This window comes from Giraffa tippelskirchi, chromosome 5 (assembly GCF_054371585.1).
Source record: "Giraffa tippelskirchi isolate mGirTip1 chromosome 5, T2T-mGirTip1v1.2.pri, whole genome shotgun sequence".
NCBI classification, from domain to species: domain Eukaryota; kingdom Metazoa; phylum Chordata; class Mammalia; order Artiodactyla; family Giraffidae; genus Giraffa; species Giraffa tippelskirchi.
Genome location: NC_137279.1, coordinates 35,329,033 through 35,348,987, shown reverse-complemented (window position 1 = coordinate 35,348,987; position 19,955 = coordinate 35,329,033). Strand labels below are relative to the sequence as shown.

The window sequence follows — 19,955 nt, the reverse complement described above, 5'->3', positions numbered from 1 at the left end:
AGGAGCCTGGCAGGCTACAGTCCATGGGGTCCCAAAGAGTTGGACATGTCTGAATGACCTCACTTCTTTCTTGGGAGAGATGAAGGCGCGCATTCCAGTGGGAGTGCGAGTCTGAAGGCAGAAAGCAGACGATGTCCCAGTTTGAAGACAGTTGGGCAGAGAGAGCTTTCTTTCCTACTCAGCCCTTCAGTGGACTGGAGAGGCCCACTCACAGGGTGCGGGGGTGGGGAGAGAGCCTTTGGTTTCATTCAGTCTGTGGGCTAAACTTGTCCACAGACACACAGAGAAATAACACTTGGCTCAGTACCCAGGCCCCTTGTGCCTGGTCAAGTTGACACATGGAATGAACCCCCACACTTGGTTTCTCCACATTGTCTGTCTACTCTCCTCCCTCCCACTCACTAGGCTCTTCCAGGGTGAAGTGGGTGGGGGAACCCATGTCATCAGCCATTGTTTCCTTTGGCCATGGCAGACATTTAAAGCTGTGAGGGGCTTTGGGGTCCCTCAGAAGCTCCCAGGAGCTGGAGGACAGCTCACCTGTGGTTTCCCTGAGGGGGATGGAGGCTCACTCAGCTGGGGTTTTAGCTTTGTGGCTCAGCCCCCCTCTTGGGGCAGCCGTCTGGGGCCAGCTCTTTTTCACGGCCCATATCTGGTCCATGCGAAAGGCAGGAGGTGGAACTCTCCCTAATTGTGCAGCCAGCTCTCCTTGTAATGACTTTAGGGCTTCTTGCCGTTAAGATTTCTCTGGTATGTGACTAACCCCAAGCTCCGGGGTAAGTATGTCAGCCCTGTGAATGGCATCCTCAAAGTCCTCTTTACTAGGCCCCCTCCTCCCGTCCATGGGTGGGGCCACAGCATCCAACATCTCTCTTTAAAGAAGTCTTCTAATTTCCATGCAGATGTAGAGAACAGACATGTGGACACAGTTGGGGGTCAGGGGAAGGAGAGGGTGGGACAAATGGGGATATTAGGACTGACATATATTCCCTACCATGTGTAAAATAGATAGCTAGTGGGAACCTGCTGTACAGCACAGGGAGCTCAGCTCGGTGTTCTGTGATGACCTAGAGGGGTGGGCAGGCGCGGTGGGGTGGGAGGAAGATCCAAGAGGGAGGGGATATGTATATACAGATAGCAAATTCACACTGTTGTACAGCAGAAACTAATGCAACATTGTAATCCAATGTTATTGATATTCCAATAGAGAAAACAAAAATCATCTAATTTCCAATCTCTCCCTGTCCGGCTTGCCACCTCTGGCCTGTGGGAGGTGGCCTAGTGGCTCCTTGGAGCATAGGAGTAGTTGGTACCTACTGGTTTGTTCTCTGCCTCAGAACCTTCACCAGAGTTGAAACAGAATCATTTTTTAACATCTTATTGCATTTGTATTAGCTGAAGGTACTAGGTTTAACAGTACACCTTGTTTTCTTTGGATTAATGATAGGGATAGACTCAAGGCATGAAAATGATTATCAAACTCTAGGACAGGGCTTCCCTGGTGGCTCAGTGGTAAAGAATTCACCTGCCAATGCAGGAGACACAAGTTCGATCCCTGGTCCAGGAAGATCCCACATACTGTGGAGCAACAAAGCCTGTGTGCCAAAACTACTGAGGCTGTGCTCTAGAGCCCAGGAACCGCAACTACTGAGCCCATGTGCTGCAGCTACTGAAGTCTGCGAGCCCTGGAGCTTGTTCTCTGCAACAAGAGAAGCCACTGCAAAGAGAAGCCCATATGAACCGCAACTAGAGAGTAGCCCCTGCTCACTGCAACTAGAGAAAAATCGGAGCAGCAAATGAAGACCCAGCACAGCCAAAAATTTTAAAAATGAAATAAAGTATATGTATATATTTGAAAATGGTGAATAGAGAGGCCTGGATATATTTATTTTTAGAAGCCTAGCCCATTGCATTCCCAAGGCCTGCCAACAAGTTCTTCCTCCATATTTGAGATGGATGTCGTGTCTGGCGGTGGGAGAACTCCCCCAATATTCTTCCATAAAGACATTGATTCAGGCTGCCTCACCTCGCTCTGCTTCCACCTCCCTCCAGCTCGCTGTGGGGCTCCCGGTGCCTGCTCCGAGCACAGAGAACATTGCCAGGTCAGCAGTACGCACCATCCCTCAGACACGAGGAGTATTATTTAGTCTACAAGCTCTCAGAGGAAATATCTGCTTGCACGTGAAAAATCTCTGGAATTTCTCTGTTCCTCTCAGTCTTGTGTCCCTGTATCTGTGAGACCGCCTGGAAAAGCCTCTGTGTATACAAGTGCTGCTTTGTTCTGGGGCTGGCCACCATAGGCCCAGCTCCAGGACACCTAGATCCCCACCAGTGTCACTCCGAGCGGCTCCTGTCCCTCTGAGACTGGTTGTGTCCAGGAGGAGGAAAGGGAAGAGGAAGAAGAGGGAGAGGAGGAGGGAGGAGGGAAAATGGAGGAGGGAGGGGGAGGAGGGAGAGGATGATGGAGGATGGAAGAGGGAGGAGGGAAAGGAGAATGGAGGAGGGAGGATGGAAGATGGAGGAAGATGGAGGAGGATGGAGGAAGTAGAAGATGAAGGAGGATGGAAGAGGGAGGAGGGAGGAGACAGGAAGAGGACGAGGAGGATGGAGGAGGGAGGAGGATGGAGGAAAGATGGAGGAGGATGGATGAGGCAGGATGAAGGTGGGAAGAGGGTGAGGATGAAGGAGGATGGAAGACGGAGGATGGTGGAGGGTGAATGGAGCAGGGAGGAGGACACTCTGAAGATCAGAAGTGAGAAGTCTTACACAGCTGAGAAAATACAGGAACAAAATCCGCAGCCTTAACCCCCCTGGTCCTTGAGTATCTAAGCCTTAATGCTTTTCGCTAATGAACGTGAGGAAGATTTGGGATCTAAGTGATAATGCAGACTCCTAACACCCAGCTCATCCACAGGCTCTGCCTGGGCTGCAGATCCCTCTATTTCCAGCCCCACTGACTTCCCTTCTAGATTCTCCTTCTTTCTCTCTTGAGTGTCCCCTGCTCCCTGCCCCTCCTACAGGCAACTGACTGTCCACAGATCTGGAGTTTATTTAGATGAGGTGCCCTGGATCCCAGGGGGCACCCAAAGGCCTGCTGGACAGGCTGTGAAGGCATAAGTACTGAGTATCTGCCTTTAATTCTTTCACACGAAGCCAGGGAAACCCTTCTTCTTCCAGTCTCCCGCCCCTCTCCATCCCTCACCCCCATCATTGTCTCCAGGGCTGTCTTGTCTCCATCCGAGCCCTGTTCTGGCAGCTCAAGACCACAACTTCCCAGCTCCTTTTAAAAATGTCCTCCTCTTCACACCTTTGGGTTGGGTTAAACCCAGCAGGTTGGGTTAAGCCAGACTAGCACAGAAAAGGGAAGGTGGAAAAGAAAATTCGGGGGAGAGAGGGTACCCTTTGGAAAACAAGAAATAGTCAAGTACCAGGTGTGAGCGTTTTAAATAGAAACCTGCTTACACTGCACTTGCCATAACAACAGCTGGGCTGGGAGGTCCCACTTCTTTTCAGAAGACTAACATTTAACTTCCAGACGATTCCGGAACAGTCTTACCATCACATGAACTCATGACAGCAAATGCCCAGTGGCCTGGCCTGCCTGTGCATCTCAAATTCCTGGTTCTAAGTTATGTACTAAACCTCTCACATTCGGACACACACACATACAATGACCCTGTTTTTCAAAATGCCGTCCTACATGGGAATTTATGACATCAAACCCTTAAAAATGTGGAAACTTCAGTTTCAAAATACTTCATAGGGGAAAATAATAAACCTCTTGATTCACAACGCCTTTGCTCTGCTTATGGTTCGTTTCTGAAACTGTGACTGACTCGGGACTTAAGAGGCATAATCGAGTATTCATATATGCCCGGGCTTAGCACTGCAGACTGCTCCTCTGATCTGGAAATATTTTCCCTTCAGACAGGAATAGAGAGGTTACTTTTGGGTCACTCCCAACCTCACAAAAAGGCTTTTCAAAAAGGAGGGAAGAAAAAAAATGTTCTGATGTGTCGGGGGAAACCAGTGAGCTTTCAAATGATCAAGACGTGGTGAGCCTCTGGGCCTGTGAACCGTTTGGGTGGGGAGTGGGTGAGAAAGGCAGGGTTCCAGGGGGGCGGAGAGGGGTGGAGGCCCTGTTTCCTCCAGGTGTCCTTTACACAGACTTTCCAGCCCGGCTGCTGGCTGCAGGCTCCATCCCTCTCCCGTGGCTGGGGCATCAGCTCCCGAGATCTTTCTGGAAAGCTTGTGTAATGGCCGTCCGCCTGCCTGTGGCTGCCTCACCCACCACTCCGCCAGTCCCAGGGCTCTGTTAACAACCGGGGAGGTGACAACATGTCAGATGCATTTCCTCCTCAGGAGCTCGTAAAAAGCAGACCCCGTTGGCCCCGGCAGAGTGAACACCTGTGTTCCTAAATCATCGAAGGTTCTGCCTTTCCTCTGGAATGACCTCCCCTTTCCTGTGTCTGTTGGAAAAGCAGAATATACAGAATCAAGGGGGCAGCAAGGAAGAGAGACAAACTATTTGTCCAACTCTTCCAATCTCTTCGAGGAATCAGGAAGCTTCCTTCAGCTTCTAGAACTATTGAGTTCCTTTGGTGTTGTTGTTTAGTTGCCAAGTCCTGTCTGACTCTCTGCAACCCCATGGACCGCAGCACACCAGGCTCCTCTATCCTCCACTGTCTCCCAGAGTTTGCTCAAACTCATGTCCATTGAGTTGGTGATCCCATCCAAACATTTCATCCTCTGCTGCCCCCATGTCCTTTTGCCTCAATCTTTCCCAGCATTAGAGTCTTTTCCAATGAATTGGTTCGTCACATCAGGTGGCCAAAGTGTCGGAGCTTCAGCTTTAGGATCAGTCCTTTCAATGAATATTCAGGTTTGATTTCCTTTAGGACTGACTGGTATGATCTCCTTGCTGTCCAAGGGACTCTCAAGAGTCTTCTCTAGCCCCTCAGTTCAAAAGCATCAATTCTTCGGTGCTCAGTCTTCTTTACATCCAACTCTCACATCTGTACATGACTACTGGAAAAACCATAGCTTTGACTATACAGAACTTCGTTGGCAAGTGATGTCTCTGCTTTTTAATACACTGTCTAGGTTGTCATGAAGCACAAGCTGGAATCAAGATTGTGCAGATGACACCACCCTTAAGGCAGAAAGTGAAGAAGAACTAAAGAACCTCTGATGAAAGTGAAAGAGGAGAGTGAAAAGTTGACTTAAAGCTCAACATTCAGAAAACTAAGATTAAGGCATCAAGTCCCATCACTTCATGGCAAATAGATGGGGAAACAGTGGCAGATTTTATTTTTTTGGGCTCCAAAATCACTGCAGATGGTGACTGCAGCCATGAAATTAAAAGGCGCTTACTCCTTGGCAGGAAAGTTATGACCAAACTAGACAGCATATTAAAAAGCAGAGACATTATTTTGTCAACAAAGGTCCATCTAGTCAAGGCTATGATTTTTCCAGCAGTCATGTATGGATGTGAGAGTTGGACTATAAAGAAAGTTGAGCGCTGAAGAATTGATGCTTTTGAACTGTGGTGTTGGAGAAGACTCTTGAGGGTCCCTTGGACTGAAAGAAGATCCAACCAGTCCATCCTAAAGGAGATCAGTCCTGAGAGTTCATTGGAAGGACTGATGTTGAAGCTGAAACTCCAATACTTTGGCCACCTGATATGAAGAGTTGACTCATTGGAAAAGACCCTGATGCTGGGAAAGATTGAAGGAGGGAGGAGAAGGGGATGACAGAGGATGAGATGGTTGTATGGCATCACCGACTCAATGGACATGAGTTTGAGTAAACTTCAGGAGTTGGTGATGGACAGGGAGGCCTGGCGTGCTGCAGTCCATGGGGTCGAAAATAGTCAGACACGACTGAGTGACTGAACTGAACTGAACTGAACTGAGGTTGTCATAGCCTTCCCTCTAAGGAGCAAGCGTCTTTGAATTTCATGGCTAAAGTCACCATCTGCAGTGATTTTGGAGCTCAAGGAAGTAAAATCTGTCACTGTTTTCAGTTTCTCTCCTTCTGTTTGCCATGAAGTGAGTTCCTTAAAGTAGTTCAGTTCAGTTCAGTTCAGTTCAGTCGCTCAGTCGTGTCTGACTCTTTGCAATCCCATGAATCACAGCACACCAGGCCTCCCTGTCCATCACCAACTCCCAGAGTCCACCCAAACCCATGTCCATAGAGTCGGTGCTGTCATCCAACCATCTCATCCTTTGTCGTCCCCTTCTCCTCCTGCCCCCAATCCTTCCCAGCATTAGGGTCTTTTTCAATGAGTCAACTCTTCACATGACGTGGCCAAAGTATTGGAGTTTCAGCTTCAACATCAGTCCTTCCAATGAACAACCAGGACTAATCTCCTTTAGGATGGACTGGTTGGATCTTCTTTCAGTCCAAGGGACTCTCAAGAGTCTTCCCCAACACCACAGTTCAAAAGCATCAATTCTTCAGCGCTCAACTTTCTTTATAGTCCAACTCTCACATCCATACATGACCACTGGAAAAACCATAGCCTTGACTAGATGGACCTTTGTTGGCAAAGTAATGTCTCTGCTTTTAAATATGCTATCTAGGTTGGTCATAACCTTCCTTCCAAGGAGTAAATGTCTTTTAATTTCATGGCTGCAATCACTATCAGCAGTGATTTTGGAGCCCAAAAAAATAAAGTCTGACACTGTTTCCACTGCTTCCCCATCTACTTCCCATGAGTGAATGCCTAATCACTGAACAGACTTCTGCAAAAACATCCAGTGTCTCAGCTGGTGGCAGTGTGCAAGGGACACTCAGGAAATATTTCAACATGCATTTAATGTTGTTCAGTCACTAAATCATGTCTGACTCTTTGTGACCCCATGGACTGCAGCACACCAGGTTCCTGTATCCTCCACTATCTCCCAGAGTTTGCTCAAACTCATGTCCATTGAGTCGGTGATGCCATCCAACCATCTCATCCTCTGTTGTCCCCTTCTCCTCCTGCCTTCAATCTTTCCCAGCGTTAGGGCCTATTCCAGTGAGCGGGCTCTTCACATAAGGTAGCCGAAGTATTGGAGCTTCAGTTTTAGCATCACTCCTTCCAATGGATACTCAGGGTTGATTTCCTTTAGGACTGACTGATTTGATCTCCTTGCTCTTCAAAGGACTCTCAAGAGTATTCTCCAGCACCACAGTTTGAAAGTATCAATTCTTCGGCACTCAGCCTCCTTTATGGTGGATATGTAAACCCTATTACAGGTACCGGGCTGTGACAGTGGACAAAAAAAAGTCAAAATCCCTACCCGCACAGAGCTGGTGTTCCAATGGGGGAGGCAGGCAGAGAAGAGAACAGACAGGTAGCAGCGGCTGTTACAGATATGGATGAAAGCTCCAGGGATCATCTGTGTGGAAGGAGGACACAAAGGGGTGGGTGGGGGGCGGTCCAGGGAGGAGTGTAGTTGGGACGGTCTCACTGGCTGGCAGGCATGTGGATGAAGACCTAAAGAAGGGATCAAGGGAGCCATGTGGATGACCCTGAGGTGTACGTGTGTCTGATGAGTTCAAGAATCGGCAGGATGGCCGGGATGGGAGCAGCTGAGTGGACAGAGAGCTGAGGTGATGAGGCCAGAGGGGGTGAAGGAAGGAACTTTGTTTAGAGTCTAGTGTTCAAAAACTCCCAGAAGCACATGCAAGGGAAAAGATCATTTTGATTGGAAGGTGACATGAAAATGATGGCTAGAACAGGCGACAGCACTGACAGCAAGTCATGGGGGTTTGGGTCACAGGAGTGAGTGGATGGAGCATCTTGGGGCTGACACAGGTTGTACTTTTTTTTTCAAAAATATTTATTTTTGGCGGTGCTTGGGCTCAGTAGTTGTGGTGCATGGGTTTAGTTGCCCCTTGGCATGTGGGATCTTCTTGGACCAGCGATTGAACCCATGTCCTCTGCACTGGCAGGTGAATTTGCAACCACTAGACCACCAGGGAAGTCTCAGGTGGTACTCTAGAGGGGATGTCAGGGAAGTGATCTGAATCTGACTCAACTCGAACAGGCTCTTTAGATCTTCCAGTGGGCAGAGATGTTCTGAGGTCTCCTGTGGCCCTGGGACTGACCCTTTGGATAAGAGAGAAAGCAGAGTATTCCTAAAACAACCTCTGCTGAGGTCAAAAGAGGAGAGAGCTTACGTCTTTACATCTGGGACTGTGGCTCCTCTACGCTGTTTTCCGGCATGTGTGTTAGCAGCCACGGGTCTCATTGCTCTGTTAGGAGGTGTGAACGTGGGTTGTGGCATGTCCTCTGCCTTGTCAAGGTTGAGAAAGAGGAAGCTTCCTTGTTGAATCTGCCTTTGCCTGCAGCTCCTAAATAACTTTCTACTCCAGATTCCCCTCCACCCTGCCTCAGATTTTAAGTGAAACCATCTCAGCATATGATTCCCATGATCACTGTGGAATCCAAACCAAATTGCTATCTCTAACCTTCCAAGGACCTTATCTCTTTGAGATAAAGACATTCTGGGCTTCCCTGGTTGCTCAGACAGTAAACAATCTGCTCACAATGCGAGAGTCCTGGGTTCAACCCCTGGGTTGGGAATATCCCTTGGAGAAGGGAATGGCAACCCTCTCCAGTATTCTTGCCTAGAGAATCCTCTTGGACAGAGGAGCCTGGCTGGCTAAGTCAATGGGGTCGCAAAGAGTCGGACATGACTGAGTAACTAAACACACACACACTCCAGAGCTGAGATAAAGCTGCTTCAGACTCAGACCCCAGGCTTTATCCTGCTACTGACCCATGGCTGCAGTTAGGAAGCAGCGGAGTGGGTCAATGACACTGAAGTCTCCTGCTGCCCATGCAGCCTTTGGGAGCTTAGCCCTGCCTTTCCCTGGAGCCTCATCACCTTTCCTCTCTTCCCTCAACAGTTTTCCCAGTCCCCTCCGCAAACTTTGGAGATGTCACTCTGTAAACGAGTGTTCTGAGCCCTCCTGAGCTTTTGTTCTTGTTTTCATCAGTGTGGGGAGTTGGCCCAGAGGACCCTCTGGCCTGTGGGACATAGTTACCTCTGGAGATGGCTTCCAAGGCATTCTGAGTCATTCTCACGCCACACAAGTGGAACCATCCTGGAATAAATAATTAAAAAAAAAAAAAAAACACCCCAAACCTACCCAGTTTCCTGGCAGTTCTGAAACTCATAAGGGGTGAGATGTTGCAATACCAGGGGGGCAGGTTGAAGAGTGAGCCGTTGTACTGTGGGAAACTTGGACGTGATCTCATCGAGCCCAGGCTGCTGCAAGGGCTCTGTCTGCTTCTACAGGGAGGTGTCAGCGAAGTGGGGAGGAGAGCCAAGCCCCGGAAAATGCCAGAGTGAGTGGCTAATGTGGGTGAGCTGTGAGAAGGTGGCCCTGACATCCCCAGTCAGATGCAAGTGAGGACGCGGTCTGCTGACCACTCTGGTTTCTATGCTGAAAGCCCAGCTGTGCTGGGAACTGACCTCATTCATGAAGTAAACACTGAATCAGATACCAGCAGGCCTAGCCCTGGGTAAGTGGGAACAACACGGACGTTTCCATAATTACGGAGCTGCCAGCTGGATCTGGGAAGAGCAGCTCTCAATATGTCAATCGGAGTGAGTTCATCACCTGCTCCTGCCAAAGGAATCAGAAGCCACTTTGCCTCGTTGCGGTTGAAATTATTTATGTGAAAACGCTTTCCTTACGTTGTCGTTTTTATATCCCAAATAATGTACTGGAAAGCAGCGTAGTCTAGCAACTGGAAGACGAGATTGGGAATCCGTGGACTGGCGCCCAGTCCTGGCTGGGTCTGCAGCCCTTCCCTCTCCTGTGCCAGCGGCCGCTGCACTCAGGATCTTGTTACTGGAAGGCGGGGGCCATAGAGCAGGGACCTGTCTCATGATCAGGCTTGGCTGTGCTCCTGGGTCCTGGTGTTCGTGTGTCCCACGTCGAGGTCATGCTCACCATTGGCTTTTGCCGTCCACTTGGGATTCTGCTGGGCCTGTGCGCCCACCTGAGAGGTTATTCATGCCCTGACTTCCCGTTTCCGCCTGGCTCCTTCTCCCTTTTACACACAGCTCATTCAGGGGGTGAAAGAATCTGCTCCTCCATAAACAGCTAAGACCACTGTTTGCAAGACATTCATAACTGGGGGCAGAAATAACTTCTAATCCTTGCCACATTTTGGCTCAGAGGGTGAAGAAACTGCCTGCAAAGCAGCAGACCTGGGTTCGATCCCTGGGTCAGGAAGATCCCCTGGAGAAGGGAATGGCAACCCACTCTAGCATTCCTGCCTGGAGAATTCCATGGACGGAGGAGCCTGGCAGGCTACATACAGTCCATGGGGTCGCAAAGAGTCAGACACGACTGAGCAACTAACAGTAACTTCTAAAGGCTATTACATTTTTGTCCTCATTTACTTCTCTTTCCTGACTTGGGGAGCTGGGCTGCCTGAGTCCCAAGTCCAGCTCCTCTGCCCTTTAGGATGGGTGACCTTGGGCAAGTCACTTAAACTCTGCTCTGTGCCTCCAGGTCATCATTTGTGAAAAACAAAAACCAAAAAACAAGTGAAAACAGCACTGACCCTGCAGGGGTGCTGTTGGGATTAAAGGGTTAAGTCGTGTGAAGCACTCAGGACTGCACTTGGCACACACACAGGACAGCTAAGTAGCAGCCTTTGTTATCATTCTTATGGTTATTATTAGATGAATGAGCAAGAACACACAGCAAGGAATGGCCATCTTTACGTAAGCTGGTGGTAAATTTACAAGGTGAAAAATCAACAACTAGTTCGCAGACATGGCTATAACAAGCCAGGTGGCCAGAGTTAGGACTGACTCATTACATCACTTAAATCAGTTACCTAGTTTCTCTTTTATTTCTTTATCTGTTACACAGAGGTGTTTACTGTTCCCTCCTTAGAATAATCTTGTCTGATTATTTTTTTAAAAAAATCTTATTTAGCTGTCTATTTGCACTTCCTGGCGGTTCAGCGGTCAAGAATCCGCCTGCCAAGCAAGAGACGTGGGAGACTGGAGTTTGATCTCTGGGTCAGGAGGATCCCCTGGAGGAGGAAATGGCAACCCACTCCAGTATTCTCGCCTGGGAAATCCCATGGAGAGCGGAGCCTGGCAGGCTACAGTCCACAGGGTCACAAAAGAGTCACACACGACTTTGTGTATTATGTATTAATTTAGTTTTTGGCAGTGCCACATGCTGTGTGGGAATCTTAGTTTCCCAACCAGGGATCGAACCCACATTCCCTGCACCCCTGCATTGGAAGTGTGCAGTCTTAACCACTGGACCACCAGGGAAATCCCAGAGTGATGACTTCTGACTATAGTTTGAAAGTTTCTCATGAAATCTTTATGGACAAAATAGTGACCAACAGGCTTTGAGAGCTTGAAGGGACAGTGAGTCTGTACTTGGCCCCTGTCCCAGTTGCAGGCTCCACCCCCTTCCCCCTCCTCCCTGTGGCTCCTGGGTGTGGTCAGGTGGAATCCAAACAGCGGCCCGGGACAGTGTCCTCCCAAGGCGTTCTCCAGTGGCCTGCCCAGCAGTCCTATCCTTGGCCCTAAACTCTTCAACATCCTATCAACAACTCGGATGAAGCCAAAGATAACTGCTTATCAACCGTGCAAATAACACAGGGCTGTGTGGGAAGGCCAATATGTCGGAATCACAGAATCGGGATCCAAATTATCTCAACAGGAAGGAATGATTGATGGAATCCAGCAAGATAAAATGTAACTGGAATACATGTAAGCTCCCGCATCTAGCTCCAAAACTAGATTGCAAAAGTATAGGATGTGGTTGGAAAACATGTCCAGCTTCACCAGTAATCAAAGAAATGAAATGGAAGCAAGCGTGAGATAATCACTCTCCCCTATCAGATTGGCAACAATTAAAAGAGTGAAAATTCCCCAGTTTGGTGGCGAGGGAGTGAGGAAATAGGCTCTCCTGTAAACTGACTGTGAGCATACAAACAGAAACCACCCATTCTGGAGGGTGATCTGGAAACGTAGAGCAGAAACTATAAAATGTACCACTTGTCCCAGTGGTTTCTCTTATCAGAATGAATCCAAAGACAGTTATGTTAAGATTTATGTACAAGGAGAGTCATAAAATTACTGTTAAGATAAGAACAGTTTTGGGGAAAGTGGGGGGTGTTCAGTTTGGGGACAGAAGTCTCAACACCATGCAGGGCCCTGTGGAGCTCCTGGGCACGAGGCTTTTCTGTGTCCCCCATTTCTTTTTTCTTTTTTTAAATAATTTTGCTTATGTATTTATTTTTGGCTGGCCTAGGTCTTCACTGCTGTACACGAGCTTTCTCCAGTTGTGGAGCACGGGCTTCTCATTACAGTGGCTTCTCTTGTTACAGAGCATGGGTTGTAGATCACAGGCTCAGTGCACGGACTTAGTTGCTCTGTGGCATGTGGCATCTTCTCAGACCAGGGATCAAACCTGTGTCCCCTGCATTGGCAGGCGGATTCTTAACCACTGGAACACCAGGGAAGTCCCTGCATTTTTCTGATTATAGGAAACAGCCTTCATTCAGCCTCCATGACCTTCCCTGAACTCCAATGGGCAGATTCAAGCCCTTGTTAATTAGGGAAGGGAGGGGATGTGAGACCAGGGAGGAATAAACAGTCAAGAGCAGCCTTGGAGAAAAGGCCCATTTCCCCAACAATGTATACACACAATATCTTTGAGCTATTTTGCAGATATCGAAATCCCCTCCAGGTGGGAGAATTTAATGATTAACGATGGTATGCTGCTCACAAGCATGCAGACCCCAGAGCAGCTGGACCTCAAGGTTGACGATGGACTCCTACTTACCTCACCACCAACCCATCAGAAGAATGTCCATGAGCTAATCACCCCCTTTGAACAATTACTAGAAAACTTCTCACTGTCTTCCCAAGTTGGGACACATGGTTTTGAGGGCATGAGCCTGCTGTGTCCCTCTTTGCCTGGCAAAGCAATACAGCTATTTTTTTCTACTTCACCCAAAACTCTGTCTCCGAGATTCGATTTAGCACTGGTGTACAGAGAAACTGAGCTTTTGGTATCAGTCTTGGAGGCCTAAGAAGGGTACCATACAGCTCTTATCAAATACTTGACTCTATAAAGAGGAGGTGTTAGGGTCTGTGTAGCTCAAGGCCAGACCAGGACTTAGAAGAGGTAATATATATATGTGATACATGTGCTTAGCCACTAAGTCATGTTTGACTCTTTGCGACTCCATGGACTGTAGCCCACCAGGCTCCTCTGTCCATGAGATTTTCCAGGCAAGGATACTAGAGTGGGTTACCATTCCCTTCTCTGGGGGATCTTCCCAAACCAGGGATTGAACCCAGGTCTCCCACATTGCAGGCAGATTCTTTACCATCTGAGCCACCAGGGAAGCAGCAAAGCAGATTCCAAACTTCATTTGGCCCCCAATTAGGATGGGCTGTCCTATAGATTCCCAGTCACTGGCAGATGGCCCCTTGTCCAGGCTGTCAAAGTGGATAGTTATTGCTCCTTAGCCCCTGAGATGAAATGCTCACCTTATTTCCCTCCAATGCAAAGAAGCAACGAACTTTGCTGCATGAAGTCATCAAAGGGTAGACTCACCACTCTCCACTCACCAAGGTGGGAGGGAGATGACAAGGTGGGAGGGTTCTACTTCCTGATATGAATTCCAGGAATGAACTGAGAACCCTCTGTCCCCACCATTACTGAGAGTCTGTTGGAGATGACTACCTCTTTTACCCCAAGTCTTTTAGGACTACCTGCTGTGTATCCATTTGCCCAAAGGTAAAGCCTAAGGGAAGCTTTTAAGCTGGGCCTGAAAAAAATAAGGATGAGTGCTCCCTCTCATCAAATCATTTCCACTGTATTTTGGCTTCTGGGGTAAGTGTTCATCTGCTCTATCTACACATTTTCTCTTTTGTGTTAGTTTCATCTAAAACTTTCAGTTTAAATCACAAATCACATCTGTCTAAGCTGTGTTGTTTCCCGCGCCCCCAAATGTGGAGACTGGTTTCTTTTGGATGCTTCTCCTTACTATGCCTGTGTGTTTATCATGTCAGTTTGTTAAGCCTGTGTCTGGTCTCTTTTTCAGCTGTCTCTCTATCAACTGTGTCAGGGGGCACTATTAAAAATACTCATAGTTGGGGTTTCCCTGGTGGCTGAGTGGTAAAGAATCTGCCTGCCAACGCAGGAGACAGAGTTCGATTGCTGATCTGGGAAGACCCCACATGCAGCGGAGCAACTAACCCCAAGCACCACAACTACTGAGCCCATGTGCTACAACTACGGAAGCCTGTACACCTAGAGCCTATGCTCTTCAACAAGAGAAGTCACCCCAGTGAGAAGCCCATGCACTGCAATTAGAGAGTAGCCCCCGCTTGCCTCAACTAGAGAATAGCCCCCACTCGCAGTAACAAGAGTAGCGCATGCAGCAATGAAGACCCAGCACAGCCAAAAATAAAATAAATAGATACAATCATTTTTAAAAATACTCATTGTTAACCCTTCATTGAGCCCTTGAATGAGACACTCATCATGTAATCTATCAGATAATCCTCACCAGCCCACAACCTTGGAGCTGGGGACAGCCTCCCTTCACTCATTGTGCTCAGAGGAATCTTTTCATGAGACAACACTTATCACATCACCAATCACAGGCCTAGGTGGCTTCCAGGGCCCTGCTGCCCCCAAACCCCAGTGTGTCTCCTACCAAGACCCCTCACTCCAAGCTCAAGCCACATGGACCTATCGTTTCTTCCAAGTTGTCATACTCTTTCCAGCCATGAATTTCTGTGCATTTTCTTCCCTATCCCTGGGGTTCCCCTTGTCCCATCTCTCCTTACTATGCATCCTTTGGGCCTTAATTAATGTTATTTCCAGCCCTCAGTACCTCAGAATATGACTGCTTTTGGAGACAGTGCCTCTAATGAGTTAAGTATGTTAAAATGAGAAAATTAACGTGGGCCCTAATCTGATCTGGCTGCTGTCTTCATGAGAAGAGATTAGGACATCTGGAGAGAAGCCGTGGTTGCAAGTGCACAGAAGAAAGGCCTTGTGGGACTTCCCTGGGGGTCTAGTGGTTAAGACTCCACACTTCCACCACAAGGGGCGTGGGTTCAATCCCTCTTCTGGCCCTCTTCTGGGAACTAAGATCTCATATACTGTGCAGTATGGACTTTTTTTTTTTTTAAAGCCATGTGAGGATGCAGGGAGAAGGTGTCAGTCTGTAAGCCAAGGAGAGAGGCCTCAGGAGGAACCAACCTTGCCTGCACCTTGATCTTGGACTTCCATCCTCCAGGACTGTGAGAAAATAAATGTCTGTTGTTGAAGCCACCTGGCCTGCGGTATTCAGTTGCAGCAGCCCAAGCTGACTAATACTATTAAGAAGTCACTCCCTCAGAGATATTCCCCACCACCACTCCCTCTTCAGCACTATATTGCTTCTCCTCTGTCATGCACATCACAGTTTGCAATTAGTCACTTATTTGGAAGACTACCTGGATGTCGTCTGTATCCCATCCTCAGGATCCAGACACCCGGACAGGAGGAAATGTGTGTTTAGGTTCTCCGCAGAGTCTCCAGCAACTAGCAAGCATGGTGCTTGCTGGTCACATAGGGGTGAGGTGTTCCCTGTTGTTGAATGGAAGTCTGAAATATTATTTCACTGACATTAAGAATAAATGAAATGAAGCCCAGTGGAAGTGTGGGATTCTGTAACTGAAAATCAGAGGTTAGAGAACGCTGTTCTTTTCTCCGTCTCTCCCTCTCTCTCTCTTTCCCATGCCTTGAGGCATGTGGGATCTTAGTTCCCAAACTAGGGATTGAAACCCCACCCCCCCACCCCCCACCGCATTGGAAGCACAAAGTCTTAACCACTGGACTGCCAGGGAAGTCTGAGAATGCCTATCTGCATAAGGACTGTTTGAGTCAAGCCTTGATGGAGGTGAGAGAGGGAGACTTGGGGCTATTTGAGGACAAGCTCCAAGCAGAGGTAAAAGCAAGTTCAGTATCCTGGAGGCAGATGGAAGCCTGGCAAAATGACCTCTCTGGCTGGAGTAAAGGAATTAAGTGAGTTGAAATTAGGAGAGGGGCTCAGAAAGCTTCCGGGGGCCAGGTGATGGAGGACATTTGTGCGTGTGTGTTCAGTTGCTCAGTTGTGTCCGACTCTGTGTGACCCCATGGACTGCAGCCCACTAAGTTTTTCTGTCTATGGGATTATCCAGGCAAAAATACTGGAGTGGGTTGCCTTTTCCTCCTCCAGGGGATCTCCCTGATCCAGGGATCAAACCTGTGTCTCCTGGGTTGACAGGAGGATCCTTTACCACTGAACCACCAGGGAAGCCCCAGAGGACATTTGTAGCCATGGTTAAACTTTGGCTTCTACTTGAGTGAGAGAGAGGTCTTTGGAAGGTTTTGCACAAAAGGAGCCACGTGGTATGACTTTGAACAGAATTACTCAGGCTGTTTTCTTGTGAAACACTGACTGAGAAAGAGATGGGTAATGGTAGAGTCTGGGAGAATAGTTTGGAGGCCATTACAATAACCCATTTACAATAATCTATGAGACATGAGGGGCTGGGTCTAAGATGGTGTCAGTGGAGGTAGGATTCTAGGTATATTTTTAAGAAAAAGCCAATAGGATTTGTTGACAGATTGGATGTAGGATGAAGAATACAAGGTTTGGAGTCTGAGAGCTCGCAGGTCGGGTGTTCCATTCTCTGAGAGAAGGAAGAGCATGGTGGAGCACCTTTTGGTGAAGAGGCTCAGGAGTTATGTCCCAACAGGATGAGTTTGAGTAGCTGACTGAAACTCAAGTTTTGATTCCAAATAGATAGTTGTATATTTAAGTACTGGGGTTCAGGGGAGAGGCTCTTATCAGCATATAGATGGTCTTTAAGGTCATGAAACTACATGATATCACCAAGGTACAGTAAGTGGAAAGAAAGAAATTCAAGGAGCCAGCACTCTGGGCACTGCAACATTGAAAGTTCAGTGGAATGAGGAAGAACCAACAATTGAGACAGAGAAGTAGTGTAACCAAAAGTGGGGTTTGGCTGCTTACTGCTCAAAAGCCATTAAAGAGGCCAGGTTGGTGGAAAGGGGTGTTTCTTTATTTTGGATGCCAGCAACCAAAGGGAGGGTGGATGCCTGTCCAAAGGCCTACTCCCCGCCACTGATAGTCAGTGGGCAAGAGCTTTTAGAGGCTGAGGGAGGGGGCTACATACGGAAACAGAACTATCAGCTGACAGTCACCTTGAAACTGGTCATCGGTGGTCTGACCAGCGTCATCTCGACAGTTTTAAGTACAGTTAATATTCAGTTCCAGGGTCAGTTTGTTTCCATTTCTTGCATCCAGTTCTCAGATTCTGGTGGCTTATATCATGGGTACAGTCTGGTCTTGATGTAGTTAACTTCTTCCACCTGGGGTTTCAGTATCTATAAGACAGCTGACAAGATATGGCTCAGAATATTATCTATAGCCCTTGAGAAGGAACTAAGAAGGAACTATGCTTAATGGTACATTATTATTATTTACTTTCCTTTGACTGTTTTTCTTTGTTTCTGCATTTTCTCACTTCTCTGATTAAATTTATTCTTTGGCTAAAGTTTTTTTTCCCCCCACAGACAAAAGGCAGGCAGAGGACGTGGGGTATAAGGACCATAGGGTCTTGTTCAGTTTCAGTAGGAAGAAGAAAACCGAGAGTGAGCAGTCCTGCAAGTCAAGTGAAGAAAGTGTTTCTTGAAGTTGAGGTGATAAACTGTTTCAGATGTGCTGACAGAGCAGGTGAGAAAACAACAGAAAGAAACTGTGCAGGTAAGGGATTCAGCAAAGAGTAGGGAGAGGGGGCCACTGGGACTACAAACACTCTTTCACGGAGCTTTGATATTTGGAGAAAGGCAGAAAGCGGCGGTGTGAGTCCGAGGGAGAAAGGAATCAAAGTTTCTTAGGAAAAAATATTTTCATGCTTATGGGAAATTGAGGCTCAAAAGGTTATGTCACCCCCCAGGACTAAGTCGTCTGGTCCAGATTCTTCTTCCCATCCCTAGGCTGCTTAAGTGATAAATTTAAGCCTTATTGGGGTCTCTCTGCCTGGCCCACAATAGGATCTAGGGCAGTTTGAATTTTTACTTTACTTGGACCAGAGGTACAACAGAAATTTACTACTTTAAGTCAAGAAACCCCTCAAATTAAATTTTGGGCTCTGACTCTAATTTTGGGTGTTTCTGGAAATCGCGGGGCGAACATCGAGAAGGCGTCTGAGTTGCCAGGGGAACCCATGCACACAGAGACCTACAGCGCCACCGCCAGCTTTCGGAAACCTCACCAACATCAGCTGACCGGCTCTCCTCCAATCTCGTATCGGGGATGGGGCTCAACGCCCCATCTCCACAGCAACGCCTTTGTCTGAGCCCAGGGCTTGGGTACCGTGGGAGGCGCGCTCGGATGACGTCATGAACCCCTGGCGCTTGCATGACATCAACTCCAGCGCAGAAGCGGGCTCAGCCTGCCCGCAGGTATGAAAACGAGCAAGGCCTCGGACACTGCGCACGTGTCATTTCAGGTTGGCGCCTGTGCAGTTCTTAAACACCAAGTTGTGAGCGAGCACGCTTATTAAAGTCTGCGTGCCTGCGCTGCTATGCCTTTAATTTTAGCCAGAGAAACCATCAGAGATTTGCTTCAGTTCCATCTGGCTTTCTAAGGGCCTAAGGGCAGATTCCTGAGAATCAGACAGTTTGTCTCTCCTGTCTCTTACCGCTCCTGGTGCTTTGCATCCTTAATGCCACCTACTCGTCTTGAAAATTCTAGTTGAATTCCCAAATTGTGTTGCCAGCAAGTTTCCTCTAGCAGACCATCTCTTTTCTAAGCCAGTGCTTTGTAAGGTCAACAAGCAGACTTTTTAGCACTTGTTGTTCAGTCACTCAGTTGTGTCTGGCTCTTTTCGACTCCTCCGACTGCAGCAAGCCAGGCTTCCCTGTCCTTCACCGTCTCCCAGAGCTTGCTCAAACTCACATCCATTGAGTCAGTGATGCCATCCAACCACCTCATCCTCTGTCACCCCCTTCTCCTCCTGCCCTCAATCTTTCCCAGCATCAGGGTCTTTTCCAATGAGTCAGCTCTTTGCATCAGGTGGCCAAAGTATTGGAGCTTCAGCATCAGTCTTTCCAGTGAATATTCAGGGTGGATTTCCTTTAGGATTGATTGATTTGATCTCCTTGCTGTCCAAGGGACTCTCAAGAGTCTTCTCCAGCATCACAGTTTGAAAGAATCAATTCTTTGGTGCTCAGCCTTCTTTGGAAATAGGTAACATAAGGGTAACCCAACTCGGACTGAGAGCCTGAAAAGTTCTCTTGAGTTAAGTATTTGAACTTTAAAGGATTTGTGACTTCTGTTGACAGCTTGTGGTTCCTTCTACCTTCTTTCAGATTTTTAGCCAGGATCTAAGCAATCGACCTGGCTAGGTAAATGACCTCCAGGTAAATCACTGTTCAGGAACTTTGGAAGCACCCAGGGGATACAGTGATGATGACAGCCCTTGCCATCAGTGATAGCTCATTTCATCGACTCATTCCAGAAACATGAATTTGAGCACCAGTTGTGTGCTGGGCATGATTACTGTTCATTGAAGAATGAAGTGAGATCTAGGAGATACAGTGCAGCCAGGAGTCAGACTTGATTGAAACTTGGCCCTGCTCCTGACTTGCTGAATGATCTGGGAGTGAGTTATGAGCCCCCTCTGCATCTCAATTTTATGATTTGTAAAAATGAGCATAATCCTACCTCCTAAAGACAACAGGCCTACGAGGCAAACCTCATGCTATGGTTTGGCTGATGGGGCTTTTCTTTGCACTTCTTTATGTTTCTCCCTTTCTCAGTGCCTGTCTTTTCAGACCTTACACATGGGACAACACCACTAGTGGGAAAACAGCCCCCTGACCAGTACACAGCCTCA

General features: G+C 47.9%; 1 long non-coding RNA gene across 1 annotated transcript; it reads right to left on the bottom strand.

Moving 5' to 3' along the window:
* Positions 1–17,092: 17,092 nt before the first annotated feature.
* LOC145505951 (uncharacterized) lies at positions 17,093–18,411 on the bottom strand. Its single transcript, XR_014053399.1, has 2 exons — positions 18,330–18,411; positions 17,093–17,450 (listed from the first exon to the last, which is right to left on the bottom strand). It is a non-coding gene; the product is annotated as an uncharacterized LOC145505951 (long non-coding RNA).
* Positions 18,412–19,955: the final 1,544 nt, after the last annotated feature.